This window comes from Paramormyrops kingsleyae, chromosome 23, assembly GCF_048594095.1.
Source record: "Paramormyrops kingsleyae isolate MSU_618 chromosome 23, PKINGS_0.4, whole genome shotgun sequence".
NCBI lineage: Eukaryota > Metazoa > Chordata > Actinopteri > Osteoglossiformes > Mormyridae > Paramormyrops > Paramormyrops kingsleyae.
In genome coordinates, this window is record NC_132819.1 from 3,730,101 (window position 1) to 3,752,565 (window position 22,465).

Below are 22,465 nucleotides of genomic sequence, written 5' to 3' on the forward strand. Positions count from 1 at the left end.
TTCAGAGTATAACCACACTTGGACATTTCACATCAGATGTATCACTCCGCTTTCAAGGTGTATGTAATAGCCGCTACTTAGCCACATTTAAACGATGCTAAATTGTTGGGTGTGAGTGAGCTGTGTTGCCTTGGAATGTTTGTGTTGCTTGGCAACAGTCAACAGTTGGCTGGTGGGAACTATTCTTTTTTGTTAATTTTTTTGCAAAAAGTTTTCATAAATCAACAAGCAAAGTTACTGTTACCTCGTAAATGCTACTTGTGTAATTGTGTAATTCATATCTGTTCTTAGATAAATGTATTTCATTTAACCACTTGTCTTAATAAAATTAATCACATCCAACAGGACTTTTTAGTGTAGGTATATGGATGGATAGAATTAATTTGGGTTTTATGAAATACATTAAACAAAGCAAATGTTACACAAGACTAGAAGGTCATATTAAATTTTGTTAAATTTAACATGTGATTTTTAAGGCTTATAATTAAGTGACTTTTATTCAATAGTGCTGTAGTTAAACATACTCAGAAAAAGGTTGTGCAAAAACTTACGAGAATTTTTTAACCTAAATTCTACACAGGATATTTTTTCAGTGCACCATTAAAATAATAGTGAAATACTGGGCCATTGACTTTAGACAAGTTTTTTTAATGAGGGGCAGCATGTAGCTCAGCAGACAAGTTCCTTGTCCTGTGATCTGAAGGTTGCCAGTTCATGCCCAATTTTCAGCAGGATAATAACATATCTATGGACTCTTGAGCAAAGCCTGGTACTGTTTTGTATTAGATGTTGATGAGGTTATGTTGCTCATAAGAAATTATTAAAATTTACCCCAAACATGATCGACTTTAATGTTCATTTAGCTGACATTTAGCTCAGACTATCTGCTAAGCAAGAAATCCTGCTTTGTGGAACACCCCTTTGGCTTCCCTTTGTTTAAATATAACCCCTTTTGTTATTTATAATTTTAAATGGTGTGACCCATCTTGATCCGAGGACTGGTGAATGCGAGGTAAGGATAGTTTAGTCTTAAGGGGGTGGTTTCCCAGACAGGGTTTAAATTAAGATAGGGGTTGGCCTTAATCTGGAATAGTTAATCATGGTTTAAAAATGGCTTTCTGAAACACAGATTTAAAATCACCTGTACCAGTCTGAATCAGCTGGACTGAGGTTGTCTTTAAATGCAATGTATGAGCAAATAAAGAAACTGATCAGTTGGATGAGTTACCGGCAGGAATAATGGAGAGCCAGCCAAGTTTGGAGAACATATCAACTGTGACCATCTAGATAGTTCAGATGGGGGATCACACATATCTACACTGAGTATGTGAAAACATTTCATTTTGCCTTTTCTTTCTCTCCTTTAAAATTTTCATTTCCTTCTGTGCCATCTGATATGAAACATCTCTTCATGCAATCTGCAATAATTTGACCACACATAGGGATTTTTGTCTCAAGGACAAAATGATACAGACAGAACTCAAGACCTGCAAGGCGACTTACCCTTCTTCAGAAGCAAGGGTGGCAGTGTCATAAGGAGGAGCATGAAAGGAAAATGAAGATACTGCAATTAGAACCAGAAATGAAGATGAAGGAGAGAGAGATGCAACTGTCTCAAATATCACACAAGCACATGAAACAAAATAAAGAAATATTGTTTTCTTAACTCATGTTGGATGTTATGACTGTTTCTGTAACATAGACAAAATATACACTTTTGCTTTTAAAATATATTTAATTTGCTAATTGAGCATCTGATCCAAATACAAGAATTAAAATATCAATAATGTGATAAATATGTATTTAAAGTGGAGCTAAGTGAAAAACATCTTTGTATGCTAGTCCTTCTCTGTAGTCTGTTGCAAATGGTGGAACATCTGCATTGTTGTCATCTTCTCTTGGAGGATCTAGGCATCCATGCGCTTTAGATAGTTGTTATGGACAGCTGTTGCAGTGATGATAGTGCAGCAACGTCTTAATTTGAACCAAAGTGTTTTCTCTTACAAACACCAAACATGTGACCTACACAGCTAATGTGCCAGTGTTAAATTAACACTGCATGGTGTTTATATGGGTCCACGCCAATCAGTGTTACCTGTAACACTTTACATTATGCAGTGAGTGTTGTTTTTACAGTGTTAATATTTATTAACTCATATAGTGTTCAATTTACAACCTAGAGTGTGAAGTCAATGAGTCTCCACCTCCACATATCTGCCCCATTTTAATATGCGCACAAGAAGTCATGAGGATCAGAAGAGCCATCCCAGATCTACCCACCATCATGAGAAAGACTTTGACCAAAAAAGACCTTACAGCTTTTCCTTGTTTTATATTGAAGCTTTGCCGCCGCAATTCTGAATGATCCTGAAGATTAAAGAGTTGTGGTTTTATAGCATGTTGGAGGAAAAACTCTTGGAGATGTACAGGGCATGTCTTTAGAGTGGTATATATTTTGATGGTGTGGAGGTATGTTTGATTGCCAGTCCTGCCCTTGGCTGATTAACATATGTGGAAAGGTCTTAGGATGGTTGTGATACTCTTTTGTGTGGCTCCTGGTACTGCCCACTCCTCTGTAGACCAATGGTGCTGGATGTATATTTCCATAGCATGACACAGTACTGTTTTTGACTTAAGAATTTTTTTAAATAGGGCAAAAGAACAAAAGCTAAAGAAATAGCTCTTGCATGCTAGCCAGTGACAAGGTGAGGTACGTTTAGCCTCTATGGTTAAACTAGAGAAGGCTCTGGCTGGGAGGAAAATGCTACGGAAAGCCAATAATTCTGTTTCTACTCTAAGCCTCTAGTGAAAACATTTCTTTGGGGATGCTTCTATACAAGAACAGATACACTACTCAAAATAATTAGCATACATCAACACAGGCAACCTAGAATGTGGTAAAGATTAATATCAGTGCCATACCATCCTCGATCATGGTGGGGTTCTAAAAAATGATTAATGAAAATCTGAATATTAAATAATCAAAGGGATTTGATTTGTTCTTGTGGTCTAAAAGCAATAAGCCCACCACCCATTATATCTGCTTTATTTGTATTCATAGTAATGGAAAGAAATGATATTTAACTTTTTTTTTACTCTCATCAATTGTACAGTAATTCACTCTTTTTTAACATTTTTTTTTGCAATAATTGCACTATTGATTTTACATTACTCAGTTTCCGGGTAAATAAATATATGTTTGTGTTTCAAATGAGTGTAATTTTTAGAAACACACCAAGATTGAGGATAGTATGGCACTGACATTAGCCTTTACCACATTTGCTTGTTTGTGTTTTTGGGGTGCCTGTGTTGGTGTGTTTGTTGTTATAGATGTACCTCCCCAAAGAAATCTTCTCAACTGAGTCTAGGCTTGGAAGAGAAACAAAATAATAGCTTTCCCATAGCATTTTTCTCCCAGCCAGTGCCTTCTCTAATTAATCCATAGATGCTAAACCATCTCATCTAGTCCCTGACTAGCACACAAGTGCTATTTCTGTGGTTTTTGTTCTCTTGCCCTATTCATCATAATCACGGTGGAATTTAAAAAAATAAGCCTGTTAAGTCAAAAACAGTACTGTGTCATGCTATGCAAGTATACATCCAGCACCATATTGGTCTACAGGGGAGTGGACGGTACCAGGAGATTCACAGAAAAGGGTATCACAACTGTCCTAACACCTTTCCGCATGTGTTAATCATCCAAGGACAAGACTGGCGATCAAATACGCCCGTCTCACTCTGGTGACGTGTCCTGTACATCTCCAAAAGTTTCCATCTTGTTTTTATTCGTTGACGAAAGTGTCAATACATTTCTTCATAGTCTTAGGTCTCGCAAAATCATTTTTATTTAGTTATCGTTTCGCGTTGCTGCTTCTAAGACAGTGTGATTTAGATAAGGATAAGGATGTTTTATTGTTATTTCAAAACATGTTCTACATGAAGGGAACGAAATGAGGCACCCAGATCTGGTGTATTAGCAATAATAAAATAGAAATAAAATCAAAAGAATAATATAATGAATAATATGGTAAAAATGAAAATAAAATAGAATAAAGACATTAAGATAAATTCCATTAGGAGAATTTAATCATGGATATAAAGTGAGCAGGTTTGAGTGTAGTAGAGATTATTGAGGTATTTGCATAATAAAGTATATGTGATACTGGCTGAGGAAGCAGCAACATGTGTCACGGGAATAACTTGCAGGAATAACGTGCCGCACTGAGGTTAACTATTGCAGCAATGCCCTGACATGTAACACTGGTGATGAATAGCAGTGTTAGATATAGGTATAGTGAGGTACATATAATTATAGTAGGTGTAGGATCAAGGTCTGGATTAGATTTAGTTAGAAACATTCAGGGCAAATCTAGATTACACATACACCCATAGATTACATATAAATATAAATTTGGGGGCAGTGTGTGGCTCAGTGGGCTAAGCCTCTGTCCCTGTGATCAGAAAATTGCCCATTTAAGCCCAGCCTGGGCACATCTGTGGGTCCTTTAGCAAGGCCCTTAACCCCCAGCTCCCTGGGTGCCACTATGACTGGCTGCCCTTCGCGGCCAGCTTGCTCTGAGCAAGTTGGGGGAGGTAAAACGAGAATTTCTTCATGGGGATCAATAAAAAGTATCAATTATTAATGAATTATTATTAACTATATTGTTAACACACTTACACAAAGACAGACAGGCACAGGTACATATTGAGATAGAGGTGGGCTATATTTAGGTAGTAATAGGAAACAATGGAGAAAAGAGGCATCAGGAGACCTAGGTCTGGGGCCCGGGATACATTTGATTTAATATCTATGGATGAGATGCAGTGCAGTGTGGTGTTAAGATGCCACAACAACACCTCTACTATGCTTATACACAGGCAGCCTGTGTATTCGGTTGTTCTAAGTGCACAGAGCGGTAATGTAGACGATGCTGCTTGCATTTCCAGCCCAGCAAGGCCTGCTGCTGCTCCACAGCTATGTATGTTCAGCACTGACCTTTTTCCATTCAGTGGTTGTTAAAATTAATTTGTGTAGCCTAGTAATGGTGTAGTGCAATATTCTTTGGTTTGTAATATAAGGGATTAAATAATATCTTCCAAGTGAGACACAGGCTCTCCACATTTTCAGTGAAAGGAGACCAGAGAGCATCAAAGCTCTTCCGACATTTGCATCTGCTGTATCTCAGATTTTCTAGCCAGCAGAGAGAAGGAGGCTATGGCTCTGGCCTGTGGGACCATGTATTGTTTTTCTCTGGGAAGAGTTGTGAACGTCGGGCAAGAGACGACTCAGATACAGCCGCTTTGGGACAGACGTGGACTTTAAGGAAACACAGACTACACATGGGACAGCAGTGACTGAGCTGGGGATCACAGTGAGGGCAGACATATTTATACACAGCAGACTAATCAGCCACGAAACAGGTGTAGAGGGTTAGGGTGGAGAACTATTATGGGATACAGGAGAATTAGGAGGGTTACAAAGGGCCAGCAGCGACCTCTGCTGGCTCGAGTGGGAGGAGACATTAAAAAACAAGAGATTACAGATCATGACAGGAGCAGACCAAGCACAGCAACAGTGGGGTCCTGCTCAATTATTACACCACATATTTGAGAAAACGTTATGAAAATCTGTTCCCAAGAATTATTTAAATATCGGCATGACCGAAGCATACGACTGGTTGTATCTAGACTACACTGGCACTGACAGCACAGTGTAACAAATTACCAGCATATCTGGTGGTTCAGAATAAAGAAAAATTAAAAGAAACAAGGTTGTTAATTGACTAATTTATAATAATCAAATCACTTAATAATTATGTAATACATAATATGTCACGATGGGAAGAGGGACAATCCAAGAACAGCTTTGTGGGTTTTATTGCTGAACCAAAAGACATAAATAGAAACCAAAAGGACGAGGAGAGTGCAAACAGGAGGGAGGGAGGAATAACCAGGAGGGGTCGGGGAGAACCTACTAACAAGGGGGGCACAGAGGGGTCCTCCTCCTTTTTGGGTAAAACTAATTTAATTGCTTGTGACATGGTACGAGGCAACTTCTTTGTTGAGAGAATTTCTTTAAAGAGCAAGACAACCAAAGGTGTTAATCTAACAGGAGAATTTGTAGATCCCTTTGTAGAATTCAATGTGAAGACCATCTGGGACAGGCGCCCTGCTGCTCTGCATTGTTTACTTTGCATGTAAAAGTTTGCAGTCAATAATTTTTATATCTTTCATTTCTCTAATTGTCTCATGTTTTAACAGATTTAAACACGGACACAAACCACAGCAAACTGCACTTACAGCCTTCATCCTGCTCTTCAGTCTCTGAGGCGCTGCATCTAAATGGGGACTCGTCAAAAAGCCAAGTGGAGCTGTCATGAATGAAGGCCTTGTTGAAGCTTTCCCCTGCCTGACAGCAGGTTGGACTCTCGTTTGACTAAAGTGTTTTTAATTTCCACAGAACTTTGCAGGCTCATCTAGGACGGAGAATTTCTGCTGTTGAGCGCATTAGAAGAGATTCTCAGAGGGAGATATGAGTTCTAGGTGCCTGCTGGGTCCATATTCAAGACAGAGTTAGGACCGACTGCAAAAATGCTGCACTGTCTCCCAGATTGGGGGAAAAATTTGCATTTTACAGGTAGAAGAAAATTTCATTTCTAATAGATGGAATCTGATTTACCTTAGATTTGTTTGGTCAGCAGTCGTATGGGTAAATTTCAGCACTACAGACAGTCTGTGGGCTGGGGGGGAGGGGCAGGTTGGCAGGTGGGGGCACATGGAATGCTCCTGGGGGTGTGGTGGGGTGTCCTTACTTGAATTACTGGAGCCGAGGCTAAGAAAGGCACTAAACTGCACAAACAGCCTAATGTACTAAATTTTACATGAAAAGGGGCTGTGGGGCTTCTTGGCGCTATGTTTCTTAGCAGACTGACTAATACAGCCAACTGGATCCATCTACCTCTTCTAAAACATCCATGCAAAGTTTCCTGCCTGTTTCTGAAAGATTTCAGCATTTTTCTTTTGCTTCAGTTCTTTGTACTTCTCAAGAAGACAGGTTTCAGTATCTTGACCTTTGCAATCTGGAAGATTGTTACCCTCCAACTACCTGTTTTGGGTCAAAATGGCTCCATTTGTGTTAATTTGCATCATTAATTACAGCATAAATCAATACATTCAAGATGAATTTTTAAGGTAATTTCAACAAAAGCCTGTAATGTCATATTCGACCACCATGTGATGCCACAAGCCGAAAACCACTAAGACGTCAGTATGAGACTTAGCAGAGCTGAAAATAGGAAAATATGTTGTTTTTGTTAAATATATCACAGTGCAATTGTTTTAAAAATAAATCAATGACTTTGCATGAAAACTTTATGTGTTTTGTCAAATAGAAAACCTGAAGTATCTGAACTTGAACCGATACTGAGCAAAATATTACCTTACTTATATGAAGGTAATATTCTATGATGTAGAATAAAAGACACAACTAAACAATCCATTTCTTTACTTTAACAAGATAAATGTTAAAGTAAGAAAACAAGATAATAAAAGAATTCAAATTACATATTATAACAGAAAAATCAGATTGTAATCTGTTAAAACTACAAACATCAGTAAATCAAACCACAATCAAATAACACCAAAATCCAAATATGAATAACACTGAACAATAACCAATCAAAAACATTGTAAATGCTCTGCACAAATGTTACAGAATGCAAGAAATGTATATGTGTGTGGTTTGCTAACATAACATAACAGTAAACTGACTGACATCTCATACAGCCATACTGCAAACAAATACACTCATGATGAGGATACAACATGAAACGGTCTGGGGGAGGAGGAAACATTTCCACATGTAGGGTTGGAGGCATTTAATTATTTACAGACAATTCCATGTAGCCAGTGTAGGAACCTGAGGTCAGTTTAACACAGATCACTGTCCGTGGTGCTGAAATCTCTACTTAATGGGCTGGTGCTGAACGAATAGGACGGCTGGCCAACATATCTCACTGTGTGATTCCACTGACTGGCACCTTCTAATGTATGTGATTTTTAACAATGAGGAAAATCATTTTTAAAAAGTTATTACAGGAAACCATATTTACATGCCTATAGCTTTCATCTCTCACGACAGGAAACCCAAAAACTATTACTTTTGGTGAGAAATACATTCATGTTATATCACTTCCTCATTTTAAATCACAAAACACACCTCATTTAGTCTCTGCTTATTTTTATATCACTGTATTTGTTTTTAAGTCATTCACAGAACCTGCACCAAGTTACGCAACGTGCCCATATTAGGTGAACACAAGGACCTGATTATGGGGTTTTTATTTCTAGCCAAGAGCCCGGATAGCTCAGTTGGTAGAGCATCAGACTTTTAATCTGAGGGTCCTGGGTTCAAGTCCCTGTTCGGGCAGCAGTCCCTTTATGCACCTGTAGAGCACGGTGGCCTGTACGTCGTCACTGCGAAAGGCTGAGTGACTGAAACATGGATTGTCTGTGGGTCCCCGAAGACTGGAGTTGGAAACACTGGTATACAGTATAAAGTGCAGGACGATGATAGTGAGGGAGAGACCCAGCAGATTGGACACGGCATATGCGTGGTGCACCTGTGGCATTCGGGTACCGGGTACCTGTCCAAGATGGTGATGGCCATAGAGAACGGCAAAACACCTCGGGATAAACCATCGCTTTTAAAGGTGAATGTGTACTCGTGTACCAGTTATGTCAATCCCTGAATATAATCTTCAGAATAACACTAAAAAGATGTAACCTGCAGAAGACAATGTACTTAGAGAATGTACCACTGAGAGAGAGAAAGAGAATGCAGACCAATCACTGCTGCACGATGTCATCATACAAGCATGTATCCCCACCCTAATTAGCTCTGAAGCTCATGTCCCAATTAACTCTGCAGCTTATCACTCAGTTGTAGACTATAAAATATAATTAGTTCAGTAGCTAAATAGTGAGTAGCCAACCGAAACAGCCAACTACAGTGTTTTTGAAGAGGACACCTGGGTTCTTAGTGTATTACCATATATAAATAAAAATTATTGTATTCTTTTGCCACAGTTATGTTTTCCAGAGAGAGAGAATGATTGGCAGCCTCTTCACCCAGGGGCGGGGAATACCCAGAGCTGTAGACCAATGCCGAGCGATTATGTCACAGGAAGTTGCACGAGCAAAGTGGTGGCAGAAAAGCAGAAAAAACAGAGGCAAATAGACAAAGACCTCAAAATGAAATAAAAGTTTGTGTTGTGCGGTTGGTTGCCAAAATATAAATTCAAAAGCAACAGGCTTCATTTTAATAGAATAAATTTAAACATTTCTTTAGCTACACTATATAAAATGAATTTCACTACAGTTCCTCATTCTACCAGCAGAGACACACCCTACCTTTACACTAGACACGGTAGTTAGTGTAGCACTCTTGTTAAATGGACCAGTGGGAAGGCTACACTCACAAAGACACTAGGTCCTAGAGTTGTGATACAACCAAACCTGAGAATTAGATTTTTTTCCTTAATTTTTTTTGTAACTAACTTTATTTTGTACAGCACCGATCATTATACTGCACAATATGAAACAGAACGTATATACATTAATGTAATTTGAATGTATGTGTGTGTGTAAATGAAATTATCCTTGTGCGCACGTTCAGAGTTCTTTTCTGTGTAGAAACACAAGCTTATCTGCTGTCCACATGCGAGGGCTTGGTGGTTCAGGCTGATGCTGAAAAAACCATACGGCAGCTGGCCAGGCTACCGTAGGCTTGGGTGTCCTGCATGCGGGGTTTCCTGGGACAGGCTCGCCATCTTGTCTAATTGGAAATCTTCTATTCCGTACAAAAAAAAAAAAAATCTATACAAAAGATGTAATGTGTTACATCATAAAAAATATATGAAATATTAGTTCAGTTTTGCTATAGCATCTAATTGTATACGGGTATAGTACAGAACACTGTAAAAAATATTACTACATCCTAATTTGCAACAAACGGACCCAGCATACGACGGGTCAGGGTAAAATGCGGATTCCGCCGGATTCCGCCGAACGTAAACAAAAGGAGGAGCTCAGCATTGCGGTGCAACTGCGCAGTCAGTACAATACGGATGTCCGAAATCGTATTGTTCTTAATGTTAACATTAATTTCATTGTTAATTTGTTAAACATGTGAAAATGTTCTATATATTATCTGTTGAGCGTTCTCTGGTCGAGGATAATCTGCATTTTTCCCCTCTCTTGTCCCGTCAGACAGATGTATCGGATGTCCATGGCTACCAACGTCACTGTTCATGGATGCCTGTTAATTCCTGACGAATAAAATAAATCATAATAAATCAATAAATAAATATGTCTTTCACCAAACATGTCAGTATTTTATTGTAATTCTGTATTTCTGTAGATCTCACATCCAAGCACTATTGAACTGTTTTGGTGTTATCTGATTAAATTTTCTCATATAAGTACAGCTATACTGTACAGCTTGAAAGCACTCCTGTGAAATATCTACGTAGAAACGTGGTTGCCACTCGACAAGCCATTTTATCAGAATTAATACACGAAATAAATAAAAGAAAAAGGATATTGCAATTAAAGCATCTGTTATATTGAAACATGGAAGTGGCACGTAGAAATCCTGCCCTGGGACATGTGATATATTGCCGGAAAGCTCGCAATTTGTACTATACGAAAATGCATGGAAGTTCCCAGGGCAGGATTTCTAAATGTGCATTTCGCCCTGTACACTGTAACCATGGGGAAGCTGGCATAAATAATCTTCAACTAAAAGTCCACGGAAGTGGCACGTAGAAATCCTGCCCTGGGACATGTGCTATACTGCCGGAAAGCTCGCAATTTGTACTATACGAAAATGCATGAAAGTGCCCGGGGCAGGATTTCTAAATGTGCATTTCGCCCTGTACACTGTAACCATGGGGAAGCTGGCATAAATAATCTTCAACTAAAAGTCCACGGAAGTGGCACGTAGAAATCCTGCCCTGGGACATGTGCTATACTGCCGGAAAGCTCGCAATTTGTACTATACGAAAATGCATGAAAGTGCCCGGGGCAGGATTTCTAAATGTGCATTTCGCCCTGTACACTGTAACCATGTGGAAGCTGCCATCCATAATCTTCAACTAAAAGTCCACGGAAGTGGCACGTAGAAATCCTGCCCTGGGACATGTGATATATTGCCGGAAAGCTCGCAATGTGTACTATACGGAAATGCATGGAAGTTCCCAGGGCAGGATTTCTAAATGTGCATTTCGCCCTGTACACTGTAACCATGGGGAAGCTGGCATAAATAATCTTCAACTAAAAGTCCACGGAAGTGGCACGTAGAAATCCTGCCCTGGGACATGTGATATATTGCCGGAAAGCTCGCAATTTGTACTATACGAAAATGCATGAAAGTGCCCAGGGCAGGATTTCTAAATGTGCATTTCGCCCTGTACACTGTAACCATGGGGAAGCTGGCATAAATAATCTTCAACTAAAAGTCCACGGAAGTGGCACGTAGAAATCCTGCCCTGGGACATGTGATATATTGCCGGAAAGCTCGCAATTTGTACTATACGAAAATGCATGGAAGTTCCCAGGGCAGGATTTCTAAATGTGCATTTCGCCCTGTACACTGTAACCATGGGGAAGCTGGCATAAATAATCTTCAACTAAAAGTCCACGGAAGTGGCACGTACAAATCCTGCCCTGGGACATGTGCTATACTGCCGGAAAGCTCGCAATTTGTACTATACGAAAATGCATGAAAGTGCCCGGGGCAGGATTTCTAAATGTGCATTTCGCCCTGTACACTGTAACCATGGGGAAGCTGGCATAAATAATCTTCAACTAAAAGTCCACGGAAGTGGCACGTAGAAATCCTGCCCTGGGACATGTGATATATTGCCGGAAAGCTCGCAATGTGTACTATACGGAAATGCATGGAAGTTCCCAGGGCAGGATTTCTAAATGTGCATTTCGCCCTGTACACTGTAACCATGGGGAAGCTGGCATAAATAATCTTCAACTAAAAGTCCACGGAAGTGGCACGTAGAAATTCTGCCCTGGGACATGTGCTATACTGCCGGAAAGCTCGCAATTTGTACTATACGAAAATGCATGAAAGTGCCCGGGGCAGGATTTCTAAATGTGCATTTCGCCCTGTACACTGTAACCATGTGGAAGCTGCCATCCATAATCTTAAACTAAAAGTCCACGGAAGTGGCACGTAGAAATCCTGCCCTGGGACATGTGCTATACTGCCGGAAAGCTCGCAATTTGTACTATACGAAAATGCATGAAAGTGCCCGGGGCAGGATTTCTAAATGTGCATTTCGCCCTGTACACTGTAACCATGTGGAAGCTGCCATCCATAATCTTCAACTAAAAGTCCACGGAAGTGGCACGTAGAAATCCTGCCCTGGGACATGTGATATATTGCCGGAAAGCTCGCAATGTGTACTATACGGAAATGCATGGAAGTTCCCAGGGCAGGATTTCTAAATGTGCATTTCGCCCTGTACACTGTAACCATGGGGAAGCTGGCATAAATAATCTTCAACTAAAAGTCCACGGAAGTGGCACGTAGAAATCCTGCCCTGGGACATGTGCTATACTGCCGGAAAGCTCGCAATTTGTACTATACGAAAATGCATGAAAGTGCCCGGGGCAGGATTTCTAAATGTGCATTTCGCCCTGTACACTGTAACCATGTGGAAGCTGCCATCCATAATCTTAAACTAAAAGTCCACGGAAGTGGCACGTAGAAATCCTGCCCTGGGACATGTGATATATTGCCGGAAAGCTCGCAATGTGTACTATACGGAAATGCATGGAAGTTCCCAGGGCAGGATTTCTAAATGTGCATTTCGCCCTGTACACTGTAACCATGGGGAAGCTGCTATCTATAATCTTCAACTAAAAGTCCACGAAAGTGGCACGTAGAAATCCTGCCCTGGGACATGTGATATATTGCCGGAAAGCTCGCAATTTGTACTATACGAAAATGCATGAAAGTGCCCGGGGCAGGATTTCTAAATGTGCATTTCGCCCTGTACACTGTAACCATGGGGAAGCTGCTATCTATAATCTTAAACTAAAAGTCCACGGAAGTGGCACATAGAAATCCTGCCCTGGGACATGTGATATATTGCCGGAAAGCTCGCAATTTGTACTATACGGAAATGCATGGAAGTTCCCGGGGCAGGATTTCTAAATGTGCATTTCGCCCTGTACAATGTAACCATGTGGAAGCTGCCATAAATAATCTTCAACTAAAAGTCCACGGAAGTGGCACGTAGAAATCCTGCCCTGGGACATGTGATATATTGCCGGAAAGCTCGCAATGTGTACTATACGAAAATGCATGGAAGTTCCCAGGGCAGGATTTCTAAATGTGCATTTCGCCCTGTACACTGTAACCACGGGGAAGCTGCTATCTATAATCTTAAACTAAAAGTCCACGGAAGTGGCACGTAGAAGTGAGGCCCCAGCACATGTGATATATTGCCAGGAAGGTCGGAATTTGTACTATACGAAAATTCAAGATTGAAGATTCAAGATTCAAAAGGTTCATTCGTCACGTACACAGTTGTACACATACAACATGTAGTGGAATGTAACCCTGGTCACTCTGAGCAGCTGTGCATGATAAGAGAGTAACAAAATATAGAAAAAATAAGAAAAATAATAAAATAATAAATATATGAAATGTTCAGCTGTACATAATCTATACATAAGTGATAGGTAAGAGGTATATAAGTGCAATGTGGAAGAGGCCTGAGGTATGTGCCAGTGATTTGGACAGGGTGAAGCAGTACCTAGAGGCATTGAGTATTGTCCTGATTTAGGAGCATTATGACCTGGGGGAAAAAGCTCTTCCTTAACCTTTCCGTTCTGTGGTGCGTTTCCCAAAACCATAGTTCGAAGGAACGTTCACAAACACTGTCCTTAAGTTGCGTATTTCAAACAACTCACGAGCTGTAGTTAGAAGCTTAGTCCCGGGTAAATACGTCAGCGATGGTGGAAAATGCATTCTAAGAAGGGTATACAGTCACCGTGTAAGTAAAAAATTGTATAATCTTTCAAAACTAATAGGGAATAATTTAGCTCTACGATCACATATAATGTGAAGTTCTCTGAAAATGTTTGAAACGTAATTGTTGTGTGGGTCTCTGGTCATAAGTATGGTAACTGTCGGTAGTGAGCAATAGGGACACCTTGCTGGGTGATGCGGGAAGAATCCTCTGTGTGACCCATCTGTACGTTGACATCAAACTTCAACTCACCAGTGGCACTTGCACTCTCATCTAGCACATATTGTATGTTCTAGTCACTCTTTGGCTTCTTCTCATGTTTAGAAACATGTGTGAACAGTTTTGAGTCATTGTGTTTAAATGATGACTACTGTATGGTGGCTGTGCTGAACTTCTGCAGCCTGTGTTTTGTATTTTGCATCAAAGTTCACCACAGTGCAAAATGTGTTTTGATGAATGGGAATGTGTTTAGAGTTTTGCTCAAATCTGCAAATTGTGTTTAAAGTTTCACCAAAAGAGTGATTGATTCAATAAATGAGTTTTGGCAATTGGACGTTTTGTTCCAAGAATGAGGTTTAGTCTTTTAGCAATTCACAAAAACTGTAACAGAAACATAAGACAAGGTAAACTTTAACTTACCAAAGCTCTTTGGGGCGGTCAAACCAGATGTGTCCAGTTTATACAGATACTGCACAGTTAGGGGTAAAAGGCTGTTATGGGCAGGGTTAATCAATTGTACAGTTGTGCTTAAAATGGGGTATAAAATCCTTCAAATACTACAAAAGTTATGTAAGACAACTTTTGTTTTTTGTCTTGTAAACAAGTACACCTACTCTTACAGTTTTAGACTTAACAGGTTTTAAAGAATTTTGTATTATATTATATTATATTATATTATATTATATTATATTATATTATATTATATTATATTAACATGACTATAGCGAATGTCTGTCAGCCCCTTTTGACAGAAGGGCCTTTTAGCTATGTTTTCACATACTCTGAGCCTGAAAAATCAGGGGTAGAACTAATTTGAGATAATGCAAAAAACAATGTGAGAGGAATGGATGTGTGGTTGCAATGACAGATAACATCACACGGTATGTGTAAAAGTCATTTGAAGACTGAATTGTGTTACAGTGGGAAAAAAACCACAACAGCACAATAAAGGGCAAGTGACTCAGGCAAAGTCAGTCAGAAGGGTGTGTGAACATGCTTGGCAAAGTATAATGATGAATGCCTGCTCACCAGTAAGTTCATGCTTATTTCCTTACAGTATCTCTTGAGGAGGCCTGCCAATGGTGTGGACAGTTTCCAAATAAAGATGGTGACTGGGTGAGGAAATTAATGTAGTCATTTGATAGATGGGAAAATATGGCTACTTGTCCTATACTGTATGTTGTTAATCCCACTGTAGATACTCTGTGATGGATGCCAGAGGTGGCAACACCGTGTCTGTACTGGCATGACCAAGAGCCAATTCAAACACATAACAAATGTTAAATGGTATTGCACAGCTTGTGAAGAGGAGTCTTCTTTATAAAAACGCAGCCACACTACAGTGGTATGCAAAAGTCTGCAACCGCTTGTTAATTTAGCATTTTTTCCAACTTTTGACCTTTTACTTTTAACTCCTTCGTTGAGCCAATATATTTATTTGAAAACAGTGTTACAGGGGACACAGTAATAAAAATCAAGTTTTTATTCTAGCTTGGCTTTACTTTTCTGAGTTTGTTAAAGTTCCCATGTCAGTCGTCTTTTTGAGTAATTTGCGTAATGTACTTCTCTCGCCAAAGGTGCAAAATAAATGAGTAATACTATATAGTAGAACAGACATGCGTCAAGTTTTCTTCATGTTCGTGTAGGTGGCCTTGGAAAAGGACATTTTGTGTCTCAGTGATGGCTCAGTATCTGGTGGGCCACACTTTGTTCTTCATCACCTGCCTGCACCATGTTGGCTTTGAGTGAACCAGTTTGATGAGGTGATCATGGCTGATAACATGGTTCCAGGCTGCAATGAGTGACTCAATCAACTCATGTTTTGATTTTGGATGTCTCTTGGATATCTCCAAAGCCACCTTGTGCCACAAGTTCTCAATCGGATTCAGATCGGGAGATTGGGCAAGCCAGTCAATTGATCGATGTTGTTCTGACGCTTCCAGTTGATCACCTTTTTGGAGCAATGGCACGGTGCATTGTCATCTTGGAACAGGAACCGGCTTGTAAACAGCTGCTGCACTGACGGCACCGTACACTTTTGCAGTACTGTGATGTACTTGGTCCCACTGACCATGCCGTCAACGATGTGCAGACGTCCGACGCGACTGGCAGCCATGCAGCCCCAGACCATGACCTTCAAAGGATGCTTCACAGTGAGGTTGAGGCACTCAGGCTTGAACTCCTCTCTAGGAAACCTCCTCACATAGGTGTTTGCCTGGCTACCAAACAGGCAGAAAGTGCTTTCATTGCCGAAAAGCACCTTTTCCCACGTTTCACATGTCCAGCGTGACTTCTTCCGTGCCCAGTCAATCCGGTTGCACCTTTGGACATCAGTCATCAGTGGCATGTTGCGTGCCTTGCAACCCCGCAGACAAAACTGTTGATGAGGTGACACTGACATGGCAGCTGTCTGACCACTCACGCAGTAGCTGAGGTGAGGTCAACTTGCGATTGCTCAATGGAATGCGTCAACGTGCATGATCCTAGCATGATGTTGATGCATGTGGATGACCAGACCAAGGCGTGTCTGCCACCAAACTCGCTTTCTTCTTTTGTAGAATCTTTACAACTGCTCTGTGACTGCAGCCGACTTTGTTAGTAATCTGGCAGCATGAAAATCCATGAAAATTTGTTGTTCCAAGGAATATTTCTTAAATAATACTTTATTTTCATTTGTAATTCTTCATTCTGCCAATGCATATTTATTTGTTTAATAAATGGTGTTGTTCACAAAACTACAAAAAGTAATGTGAGAACATAGTAATTCACTACATTCACTACTGTTCATGGCTTAAGGGCCATTTGTTAGACTGCACAACACAATTGTGAAAGAAGGTGAGAGCTCCCGTAGTGGCTATGGGACTGTATTTCCATAGAGCTGATATTATGTGTGGCAGCCTCATTGCTTTTTAGATCACAAGGTGGGATAGAAGGACAAATCAAATCAATTTGCTCATTTAATATTTAAATTATTTTATTAGGCTTGATTTTTGGAAGCCCAAATTTAGAAACCCACCGCAACTGAAAATGGAATGCCACAGATATAAGTCTCTTCCATGTAGTAGTACTTATTTGTTGACCCAGAGTGATAGCTTTTTGGCTAAGGATCAGTGTCAGCAATTGGAATTATTGCTGGTTTAAAATATGTGAATGCCATGAAAAATCCTACTCTATTAGGTACTTGAGCAGTTGCTCTGTTTTGGGTGTGATGTTAATTTTCATCTAGCCTGCGAGGGAGGTTTAATGTACAGAGAAATTGGGTGGTAAGTGGCTAAATTATCACTCCAGCTGCTAGAATTAAACTATGCATAGTTCTTGTGCCTGAGATGGCTTGTTATGAGGATACAGCAGGAAAACAAGCTTTGAGTAAACCACTTTTTTTTTTTCACTATTCCATGGACATACATTTTTCAGGACACCACAAAAGTACCCCCAATGGAACATAAACCAATAGATCCTACTAGGATCCACTGTTGGAAATGCAGTCAGTACTTAAAGTCTCTGGGGTATTTATACTGTTGCCCTATTCAACACCATCATGGTGAAAGGTTAAAACAAAGGCAGCACCCTGTCATGCTATGCAAATATACATCAGAGCTATTGGTCTTCAGGAGAGTGGGCAGGTCCAGGAGCTGCAGAGTGAAACAAACTTTATAATCTGTGTCATTGAGCACTGCCTTGCCTGAAATGCTTACCTGGAAATTAACTTAAACGTGTATTACATATTACAGGAGAAATACTTAAAAATTAATTAGATTGGCTGGCTGGCTCTTGAAAGTAGGAACTGTAAATGAACTGACCTTAATGAGTTTAATAGTCAGGTACATTGCAATTCATTCCACTTGAAAAGTTACAACTTAGACTAGGTCTGTGTAAGTGTATAGCTCAGTAGTCTGAGTATGTGGTCTTGTAATCCAGAGGTTGCTGGTTCAAATCCAGCTTTAACTAGATAAGTGCATGTTTATGGGCCCTTGAACCATGAAAAGTAGTGAATTGCCATGTTCTCAAATGACTTTTTGTAGATTTGTGAACAACACCATTTATTAAACAAACAAATCTGCATTTGCAGAATGAAGAATTAAAAATGAAAATAATCTATTATTTAAGAAATATTCCTTGGAACAACAAATTTTCATGGATTTTCATGCTGCCAGATTACTAACAAAGTTGGCTGCAGTCACAGAGCAGTTGTAAAGATTGTACATGAGAAGAAAGCAAGTTTGGTGGCAGACATGCCTCGGTCTGGTCATCCACATGCATCAAAATCATGCTAGGATCACGCACTTTGACGCATTCCATTGAGCAATCACCTCACCTCAGCTACTGCGTGAGTGGTCAGACAGCTGTCATGTCAGTGTCACCTCATCAACAGTTTGTTGCCGGTTCCCGCAGTTTGGTCTGCAGAGTTGCAAGGCACGCAACAAGCCACTGATGACTGATGTCCAAAGGTGCAACCGGATTGACTGGACACAGAAGAACTCACGCTAGACATGTGAAACGGTGGGAAAAGGTGCTTTTCAGCAATGAAAGCACTTTCTGCCTGTTTGGTAGCCAGGCAGACACCTATGTGAGGAGGTTTCCTGGAGAGGAGTTCAAGCCTGAGTGCCTCAATCTCATTGTGAAGCATCCTTTGAAGGTCATGGTCTGGGGCTGCATGGCTGCCAGTCGCGTCGGACGTCTGCACATCGTTGACGGCATGGTCAGTGGGACCAAGTACATCACAGTACTGCAATAGTGTACGGTGCCATCAGTGCAGCAGCTGTTTAAAGGCCGGTTCCTGTTCCAAGCTGACAATGCACCGTGCCATTGCACCAAACAGGTGATCAACTGGAAGCATCAGAACAACATCGATCAATTGAGTGGCTTGCCCAATCTCCCGATCTGAATCCGATTGAGAACTTGTGGCACAAGGTGGCTTTGGAGATATCCAAGAGACATCCAAAATCAGAACATGAGTTGACTGAGTCACTCATTGCAGCCTGGAATCATGTTATCACCCATGATCACCTCATCAAACTGGTTCACTCAAAGCCAACATGGTGCAGGCAGGTGATGAAGAACAAAGTGTGGCCTACCAGATACTGAACCATCACTGAGACACAAAATGTCCTTTTCCAAGGCCACCTACAGGAACATGAAGAAAACTTGACGCATGTCTGTTCTACTAAATAGTATTACTCATTTATTTTGCAACTTTGGCGAGAGAAGTACATTACGCAAATTACTCAAAAAGACGACTGACATGGGAACTTTAACAAACTCAGAAAAGTAAAGCCAAGCTAGAATAAAAACTTGATTTTAATAGCCAACTGTGTCCCCTGTAACACTGTTTTCAAATAAATGCATTGGCTCAACGAAGGGGTTAAAAATAAAAGGTCAAAAGTTGGAATAAATGCTAAATTAACAAGCGGTTGCAGACTTTTGCATACCACTGTAGTGTGGCTGCATTTTTATGGCGAAGACTTCTCTTCACAAGCTGTGCAATACCGTTTAACATTTGTTCTGTGTTTGAATTGGCTCTTGGTCATGCCAGTACAGACACGGTGTTGCGACCTCTGGCATCCATCACAGAGTATCTACAGTGGGATTAACAACATACAGTATAGGACAAGTAGCCATATTTTCCCATCTATCAAATGACTACAGTAATTTTCCTCACCCAGTCACCATCTTTATTTTGAAACTGTCCACACCATTGGCAGACCTCCTCAAGAGATACTGTAAGGAAATAAGCATGAACTTACTGGTGAGCAGGCATTCATCATTATACTTATCACCCAGTTTGCCAAGCATGTTCACACTCCCTTCTGACTGACTTTGCCTGAGTCACTTGCCCTTTATTGTGCTGTTGTGGTTTTTTTTTTCCACTGTAACACAATTCAGTCTTCAAATGACTTCACACACACTGTTTTTTGCATTATCTCAAATTAGTTGTACTCTTGGCATAGCAATCTGACTTTTCCGGCTCAGATTCTGTGAAAACATAGCTAAAAGGCCCTTCTGTCAAAAGGGGCTGACAGACATTCGCTATAGTCATGTTAATATAATATAATATAATATAATATAAAATTCTTTAAAACCTGTTAAGTCTAAAACTGTAAGAGTAGGTGTACCTGTTTTCAAGACAAAAAACAAAAGTTCTCTTACATAACTTTTGTAGTATTTGAAGGATTTTATACCCCATTTTAAGCACAACTGTACAATTGATTAACCCTGCCCATAACAGCCTTTTACCCCTAACTGTGCAGTATCTGTATAAACTGGACACATCTGGTTTGACGGCCCCAAAGAGCTTTGGTAAGTTAAAGTTTACCTTGCCTTATGTTTCTGTTACAGTTTTTCTGAATTGCTAAAAGACTAAACCTCATTCTTGGAACAAAATTTCCAATTGCCGAAACTCATTTATTGAATCAATCACTCTTTTGGTGAAACTTTAAACACAATTTGCAGATTTGAGCAAAACTCTAAACACATTCCCATTCATCAAAACACATTTTGCACTGTGGTGAACTTTGATGCAAAATACAAAACACAGGCTGCAGAAGTTCAGCACAGCCACCATACAGTAGTCATCATTTGAACACAATGACTCATAACTGTTCACACATGTTTCTAAACATGAGAAGAAGCCAAAGAGTGACTAGAACATACAATATGTGCTAGATGAGTGTGCAAGTGCCACTGGTGAGTTGAAGTTTGACGTCAATGTACAGATGGGTCACACAGAGGATTCTTCCCGCATCACCCAGCAAGGTGTCCCTATTGCTCACTACCGACAGTTACCGTACTTATGACCAGAGACCCACACAACAATTACGTTTCAAACTACATTTTCAGACAACTTCACATTATATGTGATTGTAGCGCTAAATTATTCCTTATTAGTTATGAAAGATTATTACAGTTTTTGTCCATTGCTTGAACACATTTTGCAAAACTTGGCTCATGGTGCCAAAACTCTACACACAAGGAAGTAAGGAAAAACACTGGGAAATAAACCATTCACATCTATGTCAAATACAAACTCTGCCATCAAAACTGAACAATCCTTTGTCAAAACCTCACTTTGATGACTAAATGATGCCCACTTCCACATGTCAATACACTCTCATATCAGCGGCAACACACTCGTCTACTTTATATAAAACACTGCAGTCTTTCACTTTTACTGTTTTTATTCAGTTACAATTCCAAATGTTTCACATAATTCCAAAAATAAAATACTGAAATCAAAATACTGCAATTACATTACAGTAGTGAAATTTATATGACAGGAAATTCAGTTAAAGCAAAAATAAAACAAACTGAACTTCACACAAAAGAAGTTACATGTATGGATCCTGCCGTCTGTCGGGGTCGGGCCACAGGACCTCGTCCACATCGCAAGCAATATTTTCTCTGGCTAAACATCGGGGAAAAAATCCCCTTGTGTGTCTAATCCATCCCTGAATTGACCTGATTTCAATATCTCCGCAGGCCTGTTCCATTGCTTGTAAAAGTGGCATTCGGGCGTGGGGTTGGCGGTCATATACGCGCCATCTCCATGCTGAAAAAAACTCCTCTATAGGATTCAAAAATGGGGAGTAAGGGGGCAAGTACACCACTTCAAATCCTTCATGATTAGTAAACCAGTCTTGGACCAGAGCAGCCCGGTGGAAACTAACATTATCCCACACAACAACAAACCTGGGCTACTCTGGTCTATTCTGTATGACTATGTCATGAAGACCATCAAGAAATGTGAGTATTTCCTGTGTATTATAGGGCCCCAATTTGGCATGATGGTGCAGTAGCCCTTGAAGGCTAATGGCAGCGCACAATGTAATATTTCCTCCACGTTGCCCAGGGACGTGCACAATTGCCCTTTGGCCAATAAGATTACGCCCCCGTCGTCTGTTTTTCGTCAGATTGAATCCAGCCTCATCGATGTAAATACACTCATGAGGCTGAGCAGCTCCATCCATGGCGAGCATTCTCTGCAAGAAAAAGTACATATTACTGTACTGTACAGTACTGTATGGATGGCATTACTCAAAGTACACAACTACACTGATACACATACAGAATTGAACCACCTCATCACACAGGGGCCTGTTTAGCTTTCTGAATATACAGTGTCAATGTGGTACTGATCCAATGGTACAGACTCAGCTATTTGACTGCTCCTCTTTCGTATTGTAAATGTAGAGGAC

General features: G+C 40.2%; 1 non-coding gene across 1 annotated transcript; it reads left to right on the forward strand.

Moving 5' to 3' along the window:
- The first annotated feature begins 8,355 nt into the window (after positions 1-8,355).
- Positions 8,356-8,428, forward strand: trnak-uuu (transfer RNA lysine (anticodon UUU)). The gene has a single exon. It is a non-coding gene; the product is annotated as a tRNA-Lys (tRNA).
- Positions 8,429-22,465: the final 14,037 nt, after the last annotated feature.